The sequence below is a fragment of the Mixophyes fleayi genome, chromosome 1, assembly GCF_038048845.1.
Source record: "Mixophyes fleayi isolate aMixFle1 chromosome 1, aMixFle1.hap1, whole genome shotgun sequence".
NCBI classification, from domain to species: domain Eukaryota; kingdom Metazoa; phylum Chordata; class Amphibia; order Anura; family Limnodynastidae; genus Mixophyes; species Mixophyes fleayi.
This window is the reverse complement of record NC_134402.1, coordinates 251,689,855-251,709,727: the sequence shown is the minus strand read 5'-3', so window position 1 is coordinate 251,709,727 and position 19,873 is coordinate 251,689,855. Positions and strand designations below refer to the sequence as shown.

At 36.2% G+C, this 19,873-nt stretch overlaps 1 protein-coding gene across 24 annotated transcripts in view; it reads left to right on the top strand.

The window, feature by feature from the left end:
* Window positions 1–12,064: 12,064 nt before the first annotated feature.
* Window positions 12,065–19,873, top strand: part of PTPRD (protein tyrosine phosphatase receptor type D) — a 1,423,918-nt gene continuing 1,416,109 nt past the window's right edge. For 8 of the 24 annotated variants that reach the window (XM_075209490.1, XM_075209471.1, XM_075209443.1 and 5 more), the window contains exons 1-2: window positions 12,066–12,332; window positions 12,515–12,624. The gene's annotated coding sequence lies outside the window, so the exon portion shown is untranslated. Of the gene's footprint in view, window positions 12,333–12,514; window positions 12,625–19,873 lie in introns of all 24 variants that reach the window. The other 16 variants (XM_075209451.1, XM_075209482.1, XM_075209417.1 and 13 more) reach the window with 6 other exon arrangements.

The following is a 19,873-nucleotide window of genomic DNA, read 5'->3' as shown; positions in this document are numbered from 1 at the left end:
CAGTGTTTACCAATGACAGTCTATCTTTGGAACACCACAGTGCTAACCTCCAGTTTTCAGCATCCCCAGATGACTCAAAAAGTACTACTCTTGGTTTCACAGCAGTTGTACTCTTTAAAGCAGAATATATATATATACATATATATATATATATATATATATATATATATATATATATATATATATATATATATATATATATATACAAAAAAATCCCTTTACTTTAGATAGTACTGGTTCTGTGATATCAAGACCAGCACTGGGGTCATGGGGCGGCATTTTTTCTCTTCATATGCACATTGTATCCATAGACAAAGATAATATTTTGTGTTGTGAACTATTAAAGTAATTCTATCGTTTTCAAATAAGCATTGCCCAATCGATTGTATGTGTTTCCGAAGCACAAAGTGATTTATTTTAGCAGATGTAAATAGTCAACAATTCAATACATTATTATATTATGATACAGTACAGTACAGCCAATACCAAAAGATAAATACATACCGCTTGCGCTACGCTGCGCTAATCACGGGCACCAGTGGACAGTGATTCACCTTTGAATACTGTGATCAGTGAAGACTGAGGCTGGTGGGGGTGCAGCTATGATTATATGTACAGTCAGTGTTATGGAGTGAACAATAGAGATGACGTGGCTTGCTTCTATAGGTTCAGACTTCACATGGGTCCAGGGTAATCAAGTCATAGGCTGGTTCAATCTAAGGAATCCAAAGGAGGGGGTCATCTCTCCAGGGGATGAGCTCTGATCTTCCTGCCAAGATTACTAGTCCTAATAGTCCATAATTCCTTAACATTAATAACTAGCGTATGCACTCTGCGATGCCTTCGCAGAGTGAACCGGACAGTCGCAAATGTAAAGGGGATTAGTATGATATCAGACATGACACATTTATTATGACCTGAACCTTAAATAACACTAAAGTGTGCATATAATCATAATATATAAACTAATAATAAACCAAATACTGTCTGCTCATAAATTACTGTGTAATGGATCTAATATGAATATGAATTTCATAAAAAACTTAATGTTGTAATAAGAGTGTGTGCATGCGTATTTTACCGTGCGATCGCCGTATGCCACATGTAGAGTGGCATACTGAGTGCAATCGGCCAATAAAAAAATATTAACCAATATACTTTCGTTCATCTAATTATACGACTTCGACAGTTCCACCCTTTGATAGTACAATAAACTATCACCTTAAAGATGTTATATGCAGGATCTCAGTACCACGTTTCATTGTTATGTAATACCAGTCCCCCTTGGTGTATGACCACGCTGTTTAGAGCTCTAAACAAGTTATCATAAGAGAGAATCTTAATCCTCAAACGATTTCTTCTTTTACTATAGACCGTACACTTCTGGAGCTTGGAGATAACCTTTTGTATGCCCTTCAAGGGTGCAATAAAACACTTAATACATTATTTGGAAAGGTACAAAGTACAATAGAACATGTATCAGCTATTCAGAATACTCTACTACAGTTCTTCAAGTTTAACAGGTTCATCTGTCCAACGCATGTCTTTAAGCTCAGAATACATTTAAACACTTCATGTTCATCAATAGCATCATCCTATGTCTATCAATAATGTCATCTACAACCTCCTTCAGCTTGCGTTATATACTCACTTCTAATAATTTCATCAGTTCTTTTCATCAACACTTGTGGGCGGGCTATTGTCTGTTCAATCTTCCCAGTCTCCCAATACTCAGGTTTAATATTGGGAGACTCCAGACTAAGGGACCTAGGTGTCGTACTTTTCCCTTAGTGACCTCCCACCCATACTTCGGGTACCTCAAGAATATTTAGTAGAAAGAGAACTAATCCTACTTGATATAATCATTGAGGCACGTGAGAGCACGCCCAGCACTTTGTTTGGTCTAAAACCTTACCCTCCCAAGAATGATAATCATTCTCAAGGATGCCTGCTCAAGTCCGAATATTACTGGACTGGCATCGCTGGGTGTACCTCTTTATTTTTTTTTATATTTCTTTATTGAAGAATGTCAAACATGTACACATCAGTAAATAAATTAGAACAAAGATATGTTTATACTTAATAATCATGAACCATGACACATAGTATGAGGAAAGTCGTCATCTGTGAGTTACTGAAGTGAACTATAAATATGATATCACACATAAGATACAAAAGCCTGGAGAGACGGTGTACCTCTTTTTAACTATGGGGTCACCGTACTTACGGACGTAATGCTACTCAGACAATAGCCCCTCGCACTTTCTCCAAGCTCCAAGGTTTCCAAATTTTCCTTTACCCCTGAATTGAATAGAGTAATTGGCTGGATTGATTATGCTACTAACTTCTCCTTCATCCCCAATACCTCATTATCATTACCTGAACCAGTCTCGGTCACCTGCCAATAGTTAAAAGACTTGACCGAGAAAGAATGAAATGAGAGAACACAAAACAGGAAAAACTACAACTTCATGCTGGACAACAGTCTTAGTCTTTGGCTCAGGTGCTACTAACTGCATTCGAGGCCTTCCAGAACAGGCTCATGAGTGCCCTTGGACCCTTCTCTGAGTGTTGGCTCCTCTGCAGTGTGTGGAATGGGCATCAGTGTATCTCTGCTACCCTTGAAGCCGTGATGCTGGTAGCCTACACCTGGTACCTGTCTGTCAAATAACCTGAGCCTAAGAAATTTCTGATCCACAACTTACTCTCCCGATCCAACATCCTGACAGTTAGTGTGACTTTTCAGGAAACAGTGTTTTGGACATTCTCGGTTGCTGTCTCACTATTTACCTTCCCTCTCAAGGTCTAAACTAGTCTCTCAGTTATAAATTCATCCCAAGAGGGGTCAAGAACATTTAAAAAAAATCGACCGGGTAAAAGGCTGCCCAGGAGTGACCTTTTGGTAGCGAGGAAGGACTAGTGGCCAGAGCTATCAGCCACCTTAATCAAGTTCCAACTCTCATTCTATTCAATTCATTCTAATTAGTACCGTTACTTTATGTCCACACTGGTTTGTGGCTAATCGAAAGCATGTAATTTGTTACCACTACTCATACGTTATACATTTATTATCAATAACATGAATACCCCTATCACCTATTATAACTCTAGGGCTATCACCTTGAGTAACAAAAGCTTTGAGTATGACATAGTAATACATTATTAGACACATTTCAATACATCTTTACCTAGACATATTTTATCGGTACACCAGTGTCTACCTAATGATCCTGCATGGTGGTAATTGGATGACGTGGATTTGTTTTATCTGCAGATGTTCTTCAGGTAACCCAAATCTTCATATATTAACTAATATGTGTATGTGTGCATGTTTGTGTGTGTGTGTTCACATTTTAAAACAAAAACAATACAACGAAAAACAAAACAAAACATAGATTTGTTAGCTGTCACATAAAACCCTACTGTCTATTTGACAGCTATGTTCGCCCTGGTGTGACAGCCATGTATGGTCGTGTGTGTAAGTGTGGACTTTACTAGCAGCTACTTCAGTTGGTAACTGTGTCACTGTATAAAGTCCTCTATGTAGTGTCCTACTCATGTGCTGGTATTGTTACAAAAAGTTTTTTCAGTCAACTTAACATTGCCCCCTAGACTAGAAAAATGCTGAAGGCCAATGTATATCAATCGATTTTCCCTCTGCCAACTCACATGCCCTTCTCAGTACCTCACATTCAGCTACTTCAGCTAAGTGAGAAAGACAAAGGGGTCTATTTCTATAACACTTTCTTCAAATATAACAGTATCCAGTACATGTCTGTCTAACAGTGAAAAATATAAAACACGACAATTCTACATTTTCTAGGGTTTCACATCATGTCGTATCTTGTGGTAAAAATCCTACTCCGATGTTCTACACAGAGATGCATATCTGTATACCTAACCTCCAGCAATCTCCACCTATCCACCCTTTGTGCATACATATAAAGGCGCATTTTTGTACAGGAAGCACAAAATACAAAAAAAACAAAACAGATATGCATCTATAAAAACATGACTCGTATTTCCTCACACAAAAAAACTTTCTGCTTAAAATCAGCAGTTTCTATACACATGAAAACAAAACCCCTGACTGTTTCTGTAACTCATGTCAATCTAGTGTGTGTATCCCTGATCTTGTCTTATGTAAAAAAATACAAAAAAAAGTCTTAGCCCCAGTGATGAGACTGTGTCTGTTTTTATCTCTACCAGAGCAGAGAGAGAGAGAGAAAGAGAAAGAGAAAGAGAGAAAAAGAAAGATAGAGAGGTACTAGCATAGATGTAAAGAATGAGAAATAAGAAAGCAATGAATAATAGGAATACAAAGATTTGAAAACAAACATACATGCAGAAAGGGAGATTTTACAACAGAAATAACAGCTGGATTGGACTCTATGGGAAAATGGCTGTATTCATTCCACTAATCCCCTTAGCTATTTGCTAAACTATGATCCTTCCCCCTACTTGACTAGGGGGTCTTACGTCAACCGTGCAATCCAGCTGTCCTCCGTCATTTGTTCATTTAGAACTCGGTATCACATTAACTACATACCTTTTTTAACGGACTTTCTGACTTATGACAGAGAAATGTAAAAATTAACTCTTGATGACTCATCTGATTAGTCTTTCGAGAGTGATTTTTCTATTTCTCTATCCCACCCCTGTAAACACTAAGTCTATATTTATTTTGTGTACTCTTATCTGTGAGGAGAAAAACAAGATAGTTATCTTAAAACAGCAAACAAAGCAAACATTTCCATTCTTTTCCCTCTGCCAACGATTAGGAAAGCAAACATGTGACAACATAAAACAAACAAGCAAAATCAACAAAGATTACCTTTTAAATCAGTTTTTTTTTTCTTTCCAAACCTGCACACTGTAACTTACCACAGATTAAACCCCACCTGGTTGTAGGACTACAGGTCTGACCTAACCTTTAGGGTTGGCTATGGTTCTTCCCCAAGGCATTGGCTGCTATGAGGTGCACAGGAAACTGTTGAGAAGTCTCTGAGACTTGTGTGCGCCGTCTCTGTGGGTGTCTGTGGGATTCCCCCTTAAATGGGCCAAGTCTCTTTGCTTCCGCTTTTGTCATTGTACAGTCCTTTGCTTGGTGTCCCGTTTTAGTGCATCTAAAACACTTCCTCAACTCATGTTGTTTCTTTTCCTTAAACCAGGTGTTATTATGCTGTGGTTGTGTGTGCCGTCCCTCTAGTGCTTGCATACTCACCATCATTAACCTATCACTTAGTGTCTCTTTCTGTTTATTTATATTCTTATCATGTTCTATAGCTGACTCCCTGAGAGCATCTACAGTGATCCCTCTCCAGTTCGGTAATGAAGTTTTCACCCTTGTTTTCAAATTTTCTTTGAGGCAATCCATTAGAACTGAAACAGCAACCTCCCTGTAGTGTACATTATCCTTTATGTCTGATAACCCAGTGTATTTGGCCATCGCTATCAGAGCTCTAGAAAAATAGTCCACTGCATTTTCACTATCCTGTTGTTTGATAGTGAAAATTTTACTCCAGTCCACTACCACAGGAAAGTATATGGCCAACTGAGAGATTATGCGTTTAATATTTTCATGATTATCATCATCTGTTAAGGACTTCTCTTCCTCCAACATACAATCCTTAATAAACTTTTGTATTTCAGTACCGGGAGGAAAACAGGCCCTAAACACCAGTCGCCAATCTTTATTAGTTGGCTCATGTGCATAACCTAAATCGCTAACAAATTTCTGACACTTGGCTAAAACTTTCCTAGGGTCTGGGAACTCAGATATAATTGCACGCAGTTCAGATCTAGTCCATGGACAATGTATTTCTACATGTCTTATGGGAACTACGCCATCTCTGTCCGCCTTGCCATTGGGAACTGCTATTGTGCGGACAGGATGCAAACCTACTAAATCACTACATTCTGAACTAGTTGCGGGAATTGCTGTTGCAGTATAATGGATGTCTCCCCTTCTATTAATCTCTAAATTATTCTCACCAATTTCAGCTGCTGCCCCTACTGGTGGGACCATTCCCTTTCCTTGTTCAGGTGGTGCCTTATTGCATGTTACTAGCATGGGCAGTGGCCAAAATGATGGTGGGTTCACCTTCTTCCCTTGATAGCTTTTCCTTAACGTAAATTATAGGATACTAGTTACTTGTTACATTATTAACATTTTTGTATTGGCTGTACTTATCACATCAATCGCATTTGACTGCGAGGGCGCACGTGCGCTCAGTTCTCCACGTTTTTCAATGCTCACTTCCGCTGTGCGCACTTTTTTCGCCACACCTACTTCCGCTGTGCACTCGCTGCTCTGCCACGTGTTGCCTTCCATTTGCCACAATTTTAAACAATCCTCATGTTTAATTCTCGTTTTTGTTGATTTAATCAACCGCACTTTATTTCTAACAATATTTAACACCTCTGACTCAAAACTACCCATGTTTGGGAAAGGTCTTTCACAGCCCTTGGTCATTTTGACCCACTTGTCGCAATATACAGTTGCGTATGCACCATATTTATTAAACATGAGAAATCTTGCTGAACTAACCAGCCATTCATTAGGCAGCACAACACGAACTATCTCTAGCGTTTGCTTCGCATCCATTGTGAAAACAACCTATTTCTCAACGCTACGCAAAAATACTTTTTTTTTTTACCTGTTCTCCTTTCAAACAGAACCTACTAGAGATTTTTATCCGTGGATGGTTTCACAGGCTACGCCCACACACCTCCTAACACAGAAATATCATTGCGGACTAAAGGGCTATCAGCTCCTCGATACCCTTGACTCTAGCACAAAATCTGTTGTCACCGTATACCCTGTATACTACTTATTCAAATCATGTACTTCTTCAATACACCGTATGCTACTCAAAATACCACATACTACCATAAAAACCCACACCATATACAGCTTAGAATACCGTATATTACCCATAACACCGTATGCTACATAAAATTCCACATACTACTTATTCAAATACACCGTATGCTACATAAAAATCCACATACTACTTAGAATAGTGTTCTTATTTCAAACACAACCTTGCCCATCAAGTCCCCCTGGTCAGGCAGCAACCGATATCCCTGTCTTCTCAATAGTAAATCACCTCTTTGTCTGTCTTCAACAGTATGCAAATTCTTCCCTTATCTTTATGCATACCATTCACATACAACCTTTTGTTTTCTGCACAGAAAATAGATTTCCCAATCAATGGTAGTTTTACAGAGGTTTCAACAAATGCTTATATAACAGACTATGAACATGATTGTTTAAACACATGGTAACAATACCGGAAGTTCATACACGCTAAACAGGAAGCACACCTACACTAGGCAATGCAATACCTTTTAAAACGCAAAACGACAATAAAAAGAAACATTTTTCTTTTTTGTCCCTAGATTCTAGTGAGCATTCCTTCAGATTACGCAACTGCGGACATTCGGCTTCTCAACACAAAATGGACAACAGGTTTTGAACATATAGTGTTCTTTCCCATATGAGATGCGTCCGTCAATATCCACACTTTGTTGAGGAACCGAATTCCGTCAGCGTTGCATACCTTCCGGCGCCGTAACCTCCTAACTCAAGAGCCCTCAAATTATTAAAGTAATTCTATCGTTTTCAAATAAGCATTGCCCAATCAATTGTATGTTTTTCCGAAGCACAAAGTGATTTATTTTAGCAGATGTAAATAGTCAACAATTCAATACATTATTATATTATGATACAGTACAGTGCAGCCAATACCAAAAGATAAATACATACCGCTTGCGCTACGCTGCGCTAACCACGGGCACCAGTGCACAGTGATTCACCTTTGAATACTGTGATCAGTGAAGACTGAGGCTGGTGGGGGTGCAGCTATGATTATATATACAGTCAGTGTTATGGAGTGAACAATAGAGATGACGTGGCTTGCTTCTATAGGTTCAGACTTCACATGGATCCAAGGTAATCAAGTCATCGGCTGGTTCAATCTAAGGAATCCAAAGGAGGGGGTCATCTCTCCAGGGGATGAGCTCTGATCTTCCCGCCAAGATTACTAATCCTAATAGTCCATAATTCCTTAACATTAATAACTAGCGTATGCACTCTGCGATCCCTTCGCAGAGTGAACCGGACAGTCGCAAATGCAAAGGGGATTAGTATGATATCAGACATGACACATTTATTATGACCTGAACCTTAAATAACACTAAAGTGTGCATATAATCATAATATATAAACTAATAATAAACCAAATACTGTCTGCTCATATCACAATATTAACCAATATACTTTCGTTCATCCAACGACAGAACATAGATATTTACATGTGTTTCAAGGGGTTGAAGATATGCATTTATCCAAAAAATGACTTAACGTATTCAAGGTTGCCATACGTTGAAACTCAGGCTATTCTTTTAATAGTGTGTGCTATCCACCTTCTTGACACACTTTATATGGAAAAAAACATTTATAGGCAGAATTCTACCAGTATAATAAAAACATTTAAAAGTATGATAGTGACACATGTAATAAAGGCAGTCCTGATGTCCTCTAACTTTCATGAATTCTTGAGAGGATTCATATAGGAGTAGGGTAGTAGAAAAAAAAGAAAAGGATGGCAGATGGGACATGATGTTTTTACTCTTTTCACCATATGCAGTCAAGCCAAGCATTTTGCAGATCAAATTCCCAAAAGCAGAATACCTAGGAGTACCTATGTATGTGCTAGATGACAAAAAAAAATAATCACATTTTCACAAAAATTAAATGTGCTGCATGTCCATATATTATATTGTGATGCACAGTGTAAACTCATTTGTTTTCGTAAAGATTCTATAGCAATTTGGTTATAGTTTTAAATTAAATAATACTCTATTTAAGGTATTTGCCTATGAATAAGGTTTATGGATAAAGCTTGAGGATAAGCCTGGTGGTGCTCCACAGGTGTTTAAATTGTTCCCGCTTAACTCTACCAACTGACTTGGTTGGCACTGGTACTAAGCCAATAGGAAATCAGGTACTTTGACACTAGTTGACACAAGTTTTCTTCAACTTCATGGGTCCCCCCTTCAGTTGACTAGAAGGGAAATCTATGAGTCGTGTGGCGGCGCGCTAGCAAAGGGGTGTGTCCACACAATTGGGGGCGTGGCTGTGCATAATTGGGACATGCCTACAAGGTAGAAAGCACAAGGCAAGGAATCATTTAATAAATCCTCATTAGAGGCTACAATCATTTGGTCCTACAGGGCTCCTATAGTGTAATCTAGGGAAGAAGCCCTGTAGCACTGTCATTACAGAAATGCCCTGCAGCTTTACTCACACATGCCCATCTCTGCCCAGCAACTTTACTCACATATGTCCCTCTGCCCAGTAGCTTTACTCACATATGCCGCTCTCTGCCCAGCAGCTTTGTTTACACTTGCCCCCTCTACCCAGCAGCTTTGCTTATACATGCCCTCATCTTCCCAGCAGATTTGCTTACACATGCCCTCCTCTGCCCAGTAGCTATGCTCACACATACCACATTCTGCCCATATGCTTTACTCACACATGCACCCTCTCTGCCCACATGCTTTACTTACACATACTCACTCAGCCCAGCAGCTTTACAAACACATGCCCCCCTCTGCCCACATGCTTTACACACACATGCCCCCCTCTGCCTGCATGCTTTACACAAACATGCCCCCTCTGCCAAGCAACTTTATAAACATATCCTCTGCCAAGAAATTTTACACATACATGCCCTCTGCCCATCACATTACCCCTGGGGTGGAAAGTTGTTGCTAGCCCTAAGAAATGGTTGCACTCCATGTTAAATGCAATTTTGCTCTTAACAAAGTAGTAATCTTTTTTTGTCTGGGGCAACTGCCCTTCAATATGAATTTTAAGTCCCATACAGTACTGCAGTGCTTGGCTTCCATCCTGGGTGAAAGGATCATTGTTCCTTTGGGAATCTGATCTATACTGACAGTACATGCTCATGCCATGGAAAGGTGAATAGAAACAAACAAACTAATGGTGATAAATAGAAATGATACTAATAGTAATAATAATCATCAGCATTGCATATAACATAAAATTCAAAGCCTCTAAATGATATATCTGAAAACTGTTTTTGTTTGAATTTTCCAGTAATTACATTTAATATGTATAATTTGAAAGCAGGAAATTGAAAACAATTGGTCTGTTTTATTTACAATTTATAAGCTGTTGTTCCTGACTAATAAGAAAACTTTGTGTGAATTGGATCAACTAGATAACTGGGCAGTACAGATTGTTCATGTAATAACTAAGTTATTTAAAAGAATTATACAATGCAAGCTACTCTTGTAATATAATTCAGTTATGCTGTTTCTTACATTCATTGTTCAATCATTAACTTCCTGCAAACTCAGCTCTGCTTGTGCTCTGCTGTGCAAATTGTCCTCTGAAAGTTTGTTGGTATTGGGGCTGGAAATGAAGTCATGAGTTTGAAGACTCCGTCTGCTTTCAATGAATCCCTGGAGATGAATCAAGCCTTATTTACAGCAACATTGTGATGGGCACACAGAACACAAAGACAGTACTTTTCTTTGTTTGACCTGTATGCATCCATGGTATTATTTGTGTGTCAGACATCCAATGTATAAGGAAAGAGACACAGCATAAAATACATGTTTATGCTTGATTAACAATGGTATGTGAACAGAAAAAGTCACAGTGTGCGGAAGATTATTTTCTCCCAGGGACAGCCACCAGAGGCAACCTCTCTGAGCATGTCCCCAGTGAGTCCCAGGATGAGACCGAAATAGGTTTATGATTTATATACAGTTCAACATCCAGAGGATGGTAATGTTAGGGATGAGGAAGGGGTTTCAGAAACAGCTGTGGTGCCTAGGTTTGAAAGTATTGGCTGTTAATGGCAAGTGGTGAATAAACACCATTGTATAATCATATTTTATTATATATATATATATATATATATATATATATATATATATATATATATATATATATATATATATATATATCACCAGCAATTGTGTTTAAATTCATGTCCTTTAAATTGCAATTCTAAAAATAAGATGGCAGTGCCTGAATAATCAAATTATTTTGTTATTGTAGAAATGTACGCACTATAACAGAAGTAGAAATAAATCTATATCAAATCTGTTATTATCTATGCTATGATTAAACAGATATTTATCTTGCGGTAAAATCTATACAAAGCATATATGTAAAATGTATACATGTATGTTAAATTATAGTAGCCAAAGCAACGTTCACCTTTGATACTATTTACAATGTGGTGAACACTGTATTGCACATTTCTAGAGCTGATTATACGTCAGAAATCTTATGAACCTACGGAAGGTTATCTCACCCTATATATAAAATATTACAGTGTGGGAGCAGCTATTTCCAAAGTGTAAAGGTAGTTTAATATGTTCTAAAATGTGTATGTTATTATCTTTGTAGCTAAGAACTAGAGTGGGGTTAGTTTCATCAGTTAATTAAAAAAAATGCAAGAGATAGTTAGTTAGTTAGTTAGTTAGATAGATAGATAGATAGATAGAGTCAGTTACTATATAATATTAACACTTGTGCATGTCTGACATAAGTGTAAATTTTAGGTCAAATCAACAAAAAAACAGCTTCACACTTAATAAAAATATTCAGCTGTGTCTAAGGAATTAGTAGTATCATTGTCAAATGTACACGATGTATAAGATGCATACACACATTTTAATTGTATATACACACAGTTTGACTAAATACAATAAAATAAATACACAGTATTTTGGAAAACACTTTTATTCTCAGGATTAATTAGTGATTTACTACTTCTAAAACACAAACTACAAAAAAAAAATCAAAGTGCATGTCACTCCTGTAAATAAACATAGCATGAAACACTATAATAACAGTGAAGCATTCATATATGGAGAACAGTTTACTGGCAAGAGAATATCAGAACCATGGACAGCTGCCATGCACGCTCCCGTGCAGAGCTGTAACAGATTCTGATGGGAAACCAAATCCGACACAGCAATGCTGATGAATGTGAAAGATAGGGACGCTTCCTCTCTCTCTCTGGTTCTCCTCTCACACAGCCGGCAGGAGCAGCAGCAGCATGTGTGCTTCTCTCTGACAGCAACACTGGATCGTTCCTCCCATCTCTCTTCACAGCCTCTCTATCTCATCACTGAGAATTCTCTCACTTTTTGTGACTACCCTTTCCAAGTCATCCTCTTCCTCCATCTCCCTCCCCCCTTGCTCTTCCACTCAGTCTCCTTCCCTCCTCCTTCACTCTCTTTCTCTCCCTGGCTACCAGCATCAGCGGGGGAGAGTGCAGGTACTGTACCTAGCTTTGGAAAAAGCACTTTATTTTCTATTGTGAGTCATACCACATTGATGGGACTAAACGGGAAATTAAAAGAAATAAAATTGCCCGGCAGCATCAAGAGAACAGTACAGGTGGGACGAACCAAATAAAGCCAAGAGGATGATATCCATGTGTTCTGTTCTCTCTTTCAGTTCATACTTTGCTTGTCTTTGTGTGGAATAAAACACGTTTCTCTGTCTGGGAGGATACAGAAGGAAAAACTCTCTCTGGGTTTCCTAGGAAAACATAACTGGCTGCACTAGTAAGTACAAAAGAGTTTTTACCTTCCTCTTATATGTGAAGCAGAAGGCAGAGCATGCATGACGATCATGATGACTCCGAGAGAACTTGGATAGAGTTGCTTGGAAATTGAGGTGGCTGGGTAGCAGGCACTGGTCTGGCATGTTTTGGGTGGTATCCGGAAAGCTGCGCTCTCAGATTGGTTTTACAGTATGCACATCAGCACTGCTGTGCTCCCAGACTTTGGGACTAAATACTCTTCTGAGATTCCTTTGTTTATTAATTGTGGTACTATCGTTTCAATTGGCTCCAATCTGTATTTTGAAGTCGTGCGAGTTTGGTATATAATGTGTTACTGTGCTAATGCTAGGAAGGACGCTATGTTTAATAAGTGGTGCTGAGAACAGGGAGCAGATGCAGTCAATGGTCAGTACTTGCCTTTGGTTGTCAGTGTTATACATGGTGTCTTTATATTAAACTTTGCAAAGCATTTTCCCTGTGAGAGCAGAATCCTGCACATTCAGCAGCATGCTGTCAAAACACTAAAACATACAATTCCAGGCTAGATTTTCTTCCAATTTCAAACTTAATCGTTCATATTAAAACAGTATAAGCACTGTCAGAGTAATTGTTTCCAGTGGTTATGCAACCATATGTTTCTTACATCTGGGTTGAGAAGATGATAATTAAATGTCTAATCATATAATATAATGGTAACTATTTAATGCATGGTTTACTATCTTTTCTATATATAAGGCAACTTCCTATATTACTGACACACTAACTACACAGTAAGTGTTGACTATTGCTTCCACTGTATCATTTATGTGATGTAGTTATTAACCAGTTATATGATTGCAAGATTACTAAGCCATATTTGTTAATTATCTTTATTTGCTAATTATAAGTGTTTAAACAAATAATTATAGCACAAGGCAAGGAAAACTGCCTATTTATTCAACAACCATTAACATATATTGCTTGCTACTTTGTTTTTACAGCTTAATCCATTATCTTGAATAAAAGTTTATTCTTAAAGTTAATAACCCCCATTAAGTTTAATCACACTTTTACGCTTTTTCCTCTATAATCAAAAGAAAGACTTAATGAAAAAGACCAAAGTAATGACATTGTTAGTGTTATCTCTCTTGTATGATTTTGGGGGGCGGTGGCTCTTTTAACTTTTTGGTGGAGGGATTTGTTTTTTCATCACATGCTATTCTAATTTTAGTTTGTTCAATATTTTATATTTCAAATGTAACATCACAAAATGCCTTGGTGAACTGTTCAGCTAGTAATAACAAAAAGTGACAGCATAGGGAGTTTTCCATTGATGCACTTCACTTTTTTTATTTTTACAACATAATTTATTAATCTGCTGGCCTTTAAACTGACATTTGTTGGTGAGCTAGGGCTAAAAAGAAAACTCTGGTAGATATTAGCTAATTAAAACATGTCGTCTTTAGGTGAATTTAATCCTTTTTTGTTATACATGTTTTTAGTCCTGATTTATATTATTTGTATGCCTGATATGTTTAATTTTCACAATAGGGTGTTTCATCTTTTTGTTTGTTTGTCTTTCTCATCAGTATAGCAATATATTATAACGTATCATATGTGTAGCCATACAGGTATATAATCTCATTTCACACAATACAAATATTCCTATTTATGATGTTCCATTATTTGTGATGACAGTGTGTGTAATTTTATGATTTGAATAATAACAATCTTCTATTTCACTATTGCAATCCTTAATATTGTCTGAACATGACCTAAATTGCTGCCCCCTGCAGCAATGGCCAATGTAAATCTGTTCTGAATGCAGAAGAATGCTTATCTGGAATACTGCCACTTTTTAGGAAATATCTTAAAATTACATTTGTCTCTTATAATCAAGGGAAGTTACTTTGTAAACCAGAGAGAATAAAGTTGCTTGTATCAGCAGTTATGTGCTTTATTATGCAATTGTTCTTGTTATTCAGATCAGATAATGGCCCGATGAAATACATAAGCAGTCTTCAGGGAATGAATGATTAATTCCTCTAACGTGTGCTTACTATAGGAGTTCTTACTAATAAGGTATACCTGTATTTGCTTACAGTTGCAGTTGAGGGGCAGGAAAATATGCTGCTCTTTTCTTTTATTAGTACCATACACAAATCTGCTATAAAAACAACATATGCTGATGACAAAAGCATAAAAAGTTGACTATTCCCCACAAATAAAATATGTTGAGTAAATATTAAATACTGTCTTGCATTTATCATATATGATAACTGTTTTCAGTTTCTTCAGAATTTTTTTTTGTCTACCGCACAAGACTAAAAATGTAATATTAGATACTGTGCTTTTATATCTATTGTATGGTGTAGAGGTTATTGTTTAGCTTCCAACTCTACATTGGTCCAGATCCTTTGGTGGGTAAAAAAAGTACAAAATAAATATTATTCTGTTGGTAGGGTTTCATTTCCAGGTCCGCATGTTGACCCATAAACAACCTCCCCCATTTTTTTCCTTTAGTATGACGCAGTACTTTTAACTTTTCTCCCTAAAAATTAACCCACAGAACAATGTAATCTATCGTGCTTTGCTGTACAAGTTAGTGTAATTTACTAGTCCATTAATATCAATACAATAAAAATGAGCTTTTCTTGAGTTTAGACTTGAAGCTTTAGGATTTAATGGCACAAATTGTTTACAGCATAAAACTATGTTATATTACTATTAATACATTAGTCTTCAATACAGATTATGAATATTTACTATACATACACATGCGCACGTATGTACTAAACTGTAATACGTACCCATGTAGTACTTCTGAACATATACATTGCCAGACTTTTAGTCTAGCCAAATTTGTATAATTACTCCACTTGAATTTATTTGTATTTGTAAGTATTAAATATTAGTGTTCCCTCTTTTTACCACCACCCTTTACACCACTACATTTGCTTATCGCTACAATTTTCTCTTATTAAATATGCATTAATATTTATTACATGTGACTCTGTCCATAACGTTGACATTGTTGCAGTGCAGTTGTGGCCTATGTTCTAAATTGATGGTATATAAACAAAGCACTATATTTATCATTATATACTATTTTTCAAGAATCTGATTTAAATAACAGCATATGGGCTTATAAGATTAAATGTAGAAACCACATACAAATGCTACATTGTTATAAAAATGCACACAGTTTGTTTGGCTTGTGACAATTACTTTAATTTTGTGTTTTAACATTTGCTTAACTTGGACACTCAACATACAAAATATTGTGCAATGCAAGATTGTGTATTTGAATTCTTTTACATTGATAAAATAAAATACTTTACATATATTTAAAATGTGCTTTTTTAACCAAAATGGAAATGTAATATTCCATTTTCTATAAAATATAGCATTTTATGGGGATGAGTGTGTATAACATGCAAAATAAATGACTGCTGCTGAGTGTGACATTATGTTACACAGAGCATCGATGGAAAGTTTGCCGCAAAATGATTAATAATTTAGATAAACTTTAGGCCATTTTTTGTACAGCGTTTCAAAATATTATAAATTAAAGTGTGGTATATACTATATAACACATTGTTTGTCATGCATTAATAATTAGCTTTTAGTTATTATTTTTCCCCAAACAATTTCTCCATTTGGCCTTTGGCTAACCTCTAATCATATTAAAATTAACATGTTTTTTTCAAGTTTCTAATGTTAAACACATTTTTCTATCATTAAGTTAACATTAACAAGAAACAGTGAAAAAAGTCGTTTGGGTTTAAGGAACACAAAACAAAAAGTCAAAATTGCATTTACATATGGCACATACAAATTATTTTCTATTTTCAGTCGATATTCGGTTTTCAAGAGTCGTGTGGAATAAACGGTAAGAGTGTAAAAAAAATAAATTAAAAAATAAGTTAATAAATGCAAGTTAAATAAGAAAGATAGAAATAACATCTAGTGTGGCCTTCCCTTCTCATTTCTATAGGTAGTTTAATGGGTCTTAAATACTATAGATCAGTTGTATTCCTGCAAAACTTCCCTGTAACTCACATAAGTCATAAATTGGTATAAGTGATAAATTTGGGTTATGTATGTTATTTCTGCATGGTTCAGTAGTTCCAAACACATTTTCTAATAGACAACGTTGCAGCAACATAAAAGCATGGTTATTTAGTAAGGACAAGCAAGCATGGCATGAATCTATTTAGAAATAATCATATGCCCACCTAGTACACAGTATGGCTATAGTTGCATGTCCACTGCAAAATATATCAACCTGCATGTCTCCCTTTTAGAAGTGTGACAATAGTTTATTTTCCATAGTTGGTATCTAATATAGTGTACTTTCATATTTTGGGCACAGATACTAAACTAAGTCTCTTTTTGCCTCTGTAGTGGCAACTGTCACTTTGTTCTCTAAACACTTTTACACAGATACATTAAAACAAATAGATATATATATGTTTACCCCCAAATGCAGCTGCACTTGTGAATATTTGTAAGCTGCACCCATAGTTCCAAAATTATAAACAGACATAACAGACATTGATGGATATTTGCTGAACAGCTTCAATTGGTCTAAAGCAAGTTATACTATGACACACAATGTCTGATTGTTTTTTTATTGTTTCAGTGCCTATTTATAATTTAAACAAAATTGATAAATAACATTTATTGACTAACTATTTTATTTCAGACAAATGTGAATTGAAGAGGGCAAAATACTAGGCCGCAATTAAAAAATTGTAACATATTGCGATGAGCATTATTTAAAATAATTTTGTGGGAAAATAATAATTGATACTGGCTAGGTGACATGGCTTTGTTTAGGCCACCATGATGGTTTGGTTGTGTTAGTGCTTTCAATTACTCTAAGAGATCATAATTATACTGCGTCCAGTATCGTGCAGTCAGTTTTATACCTAACTCTGCTTTAAGCTTCATCATATATGTGCTAATTAGCTGGGTTCAAGTAGAAAACGGTAAAAAGCATCTGTCATTTTAAAATTTAAACCTTTCAAGGATGATTTATAAGGTTGGGTTTGAGGAATGTGATCTATTCCAACACCACATTTTGGGACATTTACTGGCATTGCAACAGTTTATATATTTATAGTCTTTTTAATCTATATATTCTATTCAATCTATTCATCCCTTTTAGCTTGATTTCCTGGTTCAATGGTGTTACAGCTCCTGTGTATGTATGTGTATGCGTGTGTATGCATGTGATGTCATGCCAGCAGGGGGCCAAGTCATGTGCACATGAATGGTCTATGTCCACTGCAGAAAAGGGTGAGTGGAAATTCTTTGGTTAATGCACCATGTCCTTAACAGCAGATTTTTACAAAACAAACATCCTATCTAATTGATTAGTATTTTCACAAAAATACAAAAATACTCATCTATGCAAAATGTTTTATATTTTTTAGGTTACATTGCTTTCACTATATTTATATGATCACAGAAAAAAACATAGGAACATTGTTTATTCTGCATGAGGTCAAAATGGGTTATATAAGGCAATATGGAATCTTTATGGAATCTTTATGGGGTTATATACTATATGGTATTAAGTTAGACTATATGTGATGGAATATGAGACTGTATGTATACATTATAAAGCTACATTGCAGCATATTATTTTATGTTGTAGCATTATGTAAGTACTTTGGTTGATCTTGTTGATGTACTGTATATTCTATAGATTGGGCTGTATGTGACAATAGATGAGTATGAAGATGTGCACAGTATTTATAGTGTGCATATAGGTATAGCGAGGAAGAATATATGACATATAAGAAAGCAGTGATGTTCACAAACCTTATTGCTCAATTTAATAACTATTTTTCCTTATGGGTGAATTTATAACCCACTTACCACTAACTTTGCAATGAGAACCCAGAAATAGGCAAGAACAGATTTATTCACAAGGTACAAAGCAGCATGGTAGTTTCATAAGTTTCTGAAAATAAGTGGGCTCATTGGAAAGTTTTAGCATTTGACCAACAATCTTGGAGCACAATGCCACCTGTACAAAAAAAAAAAAAAAAGCATAGTAACATTGAATACAAAATCTCTTGTTCATAATGGTAATATTGCTCTATAAATAATATTTACTTATATTAGTAACCCCTGTGTTATTGCAAAAGGAAATATGAGACTAACAATGTTGTTATATACTCGATAAATACTATGCTGTACCTAGCTTACCTCATTCATTTCTTGCACCTTTACTCCTTATACTTCACACCACGACAGTCTTTCACATTAATTAAAAACACAGTTAAACACGCTCAATATTCCCTGTATCAAGACTTACTATAGGTAACTCACAATCATAGTGACATCTATACCTTATTACACGCATAACAGATCATGAGTAAGGCTCAACATGGAAGATGTAATACATTTTAAAGGTACCCAACTTCTAGTTCACCAATGCTCTGATTTTCTGTGTGCAAATCTACCTTTGTTATTATTACTCATTTCTCTTATACTCTTATGTTGCTCTTTGCTCTTTTATCCTTACAATGTGTGTTTTTACTCTCTATGTATAATATAGTTCACTCCTCCTCTTTTCCTGCATCTCCGTGTGTAGTTGTCACTTTGTCCTTAGTTTTTTTCTTTGCTAGGTGATTTTCTAAGATCTTTTTTCTGCCTATCCCTTTTATACACACTGTCTTTCATAATTATTTGCTGTTCTTTTGTGGCCTATTTATCAACCATTGCCCAAAAGTGGCTATAACAACTATATTTGTAGCCGCTAATCACAGTAAACAAAATTGCATTTCGCCACAATTTTCATTCAGATTTTGGCGGGAGAGCACCAGTGAAATGTGGTTGTCCTGGTGAGTTTGTTTCACTCTGCAGATGAGAGAGGATGGACTATGAAGCGATAACTTTCTCCACGGTGATGAGGCCAAGTGAAAGTTATCTCTTCATGTTCCATCCTCTACTGAATTATTTGGGCATGTGCGGTGAAAAGACTGTGCATGTTCAGTATCTTATTTTCTCTGCACTCACTTCCTTCTCATTAATGTAGGCAACACATAACATAGAATAAACAGTTATACATGTGACATATGTGATACATTTATTAAAAGTTTCCCAGATTAATTCATCTATGGTCAACCCATACACCTTCTGGTTATCAATATATACTTTGCTCATATAAAGTATGTATCTATTCTGTGCTGTGTATGCTGTAAGTTACCTCTTCATTGATTCTCAGAGCTTTATCTGTCCTCTATTACAGAGAA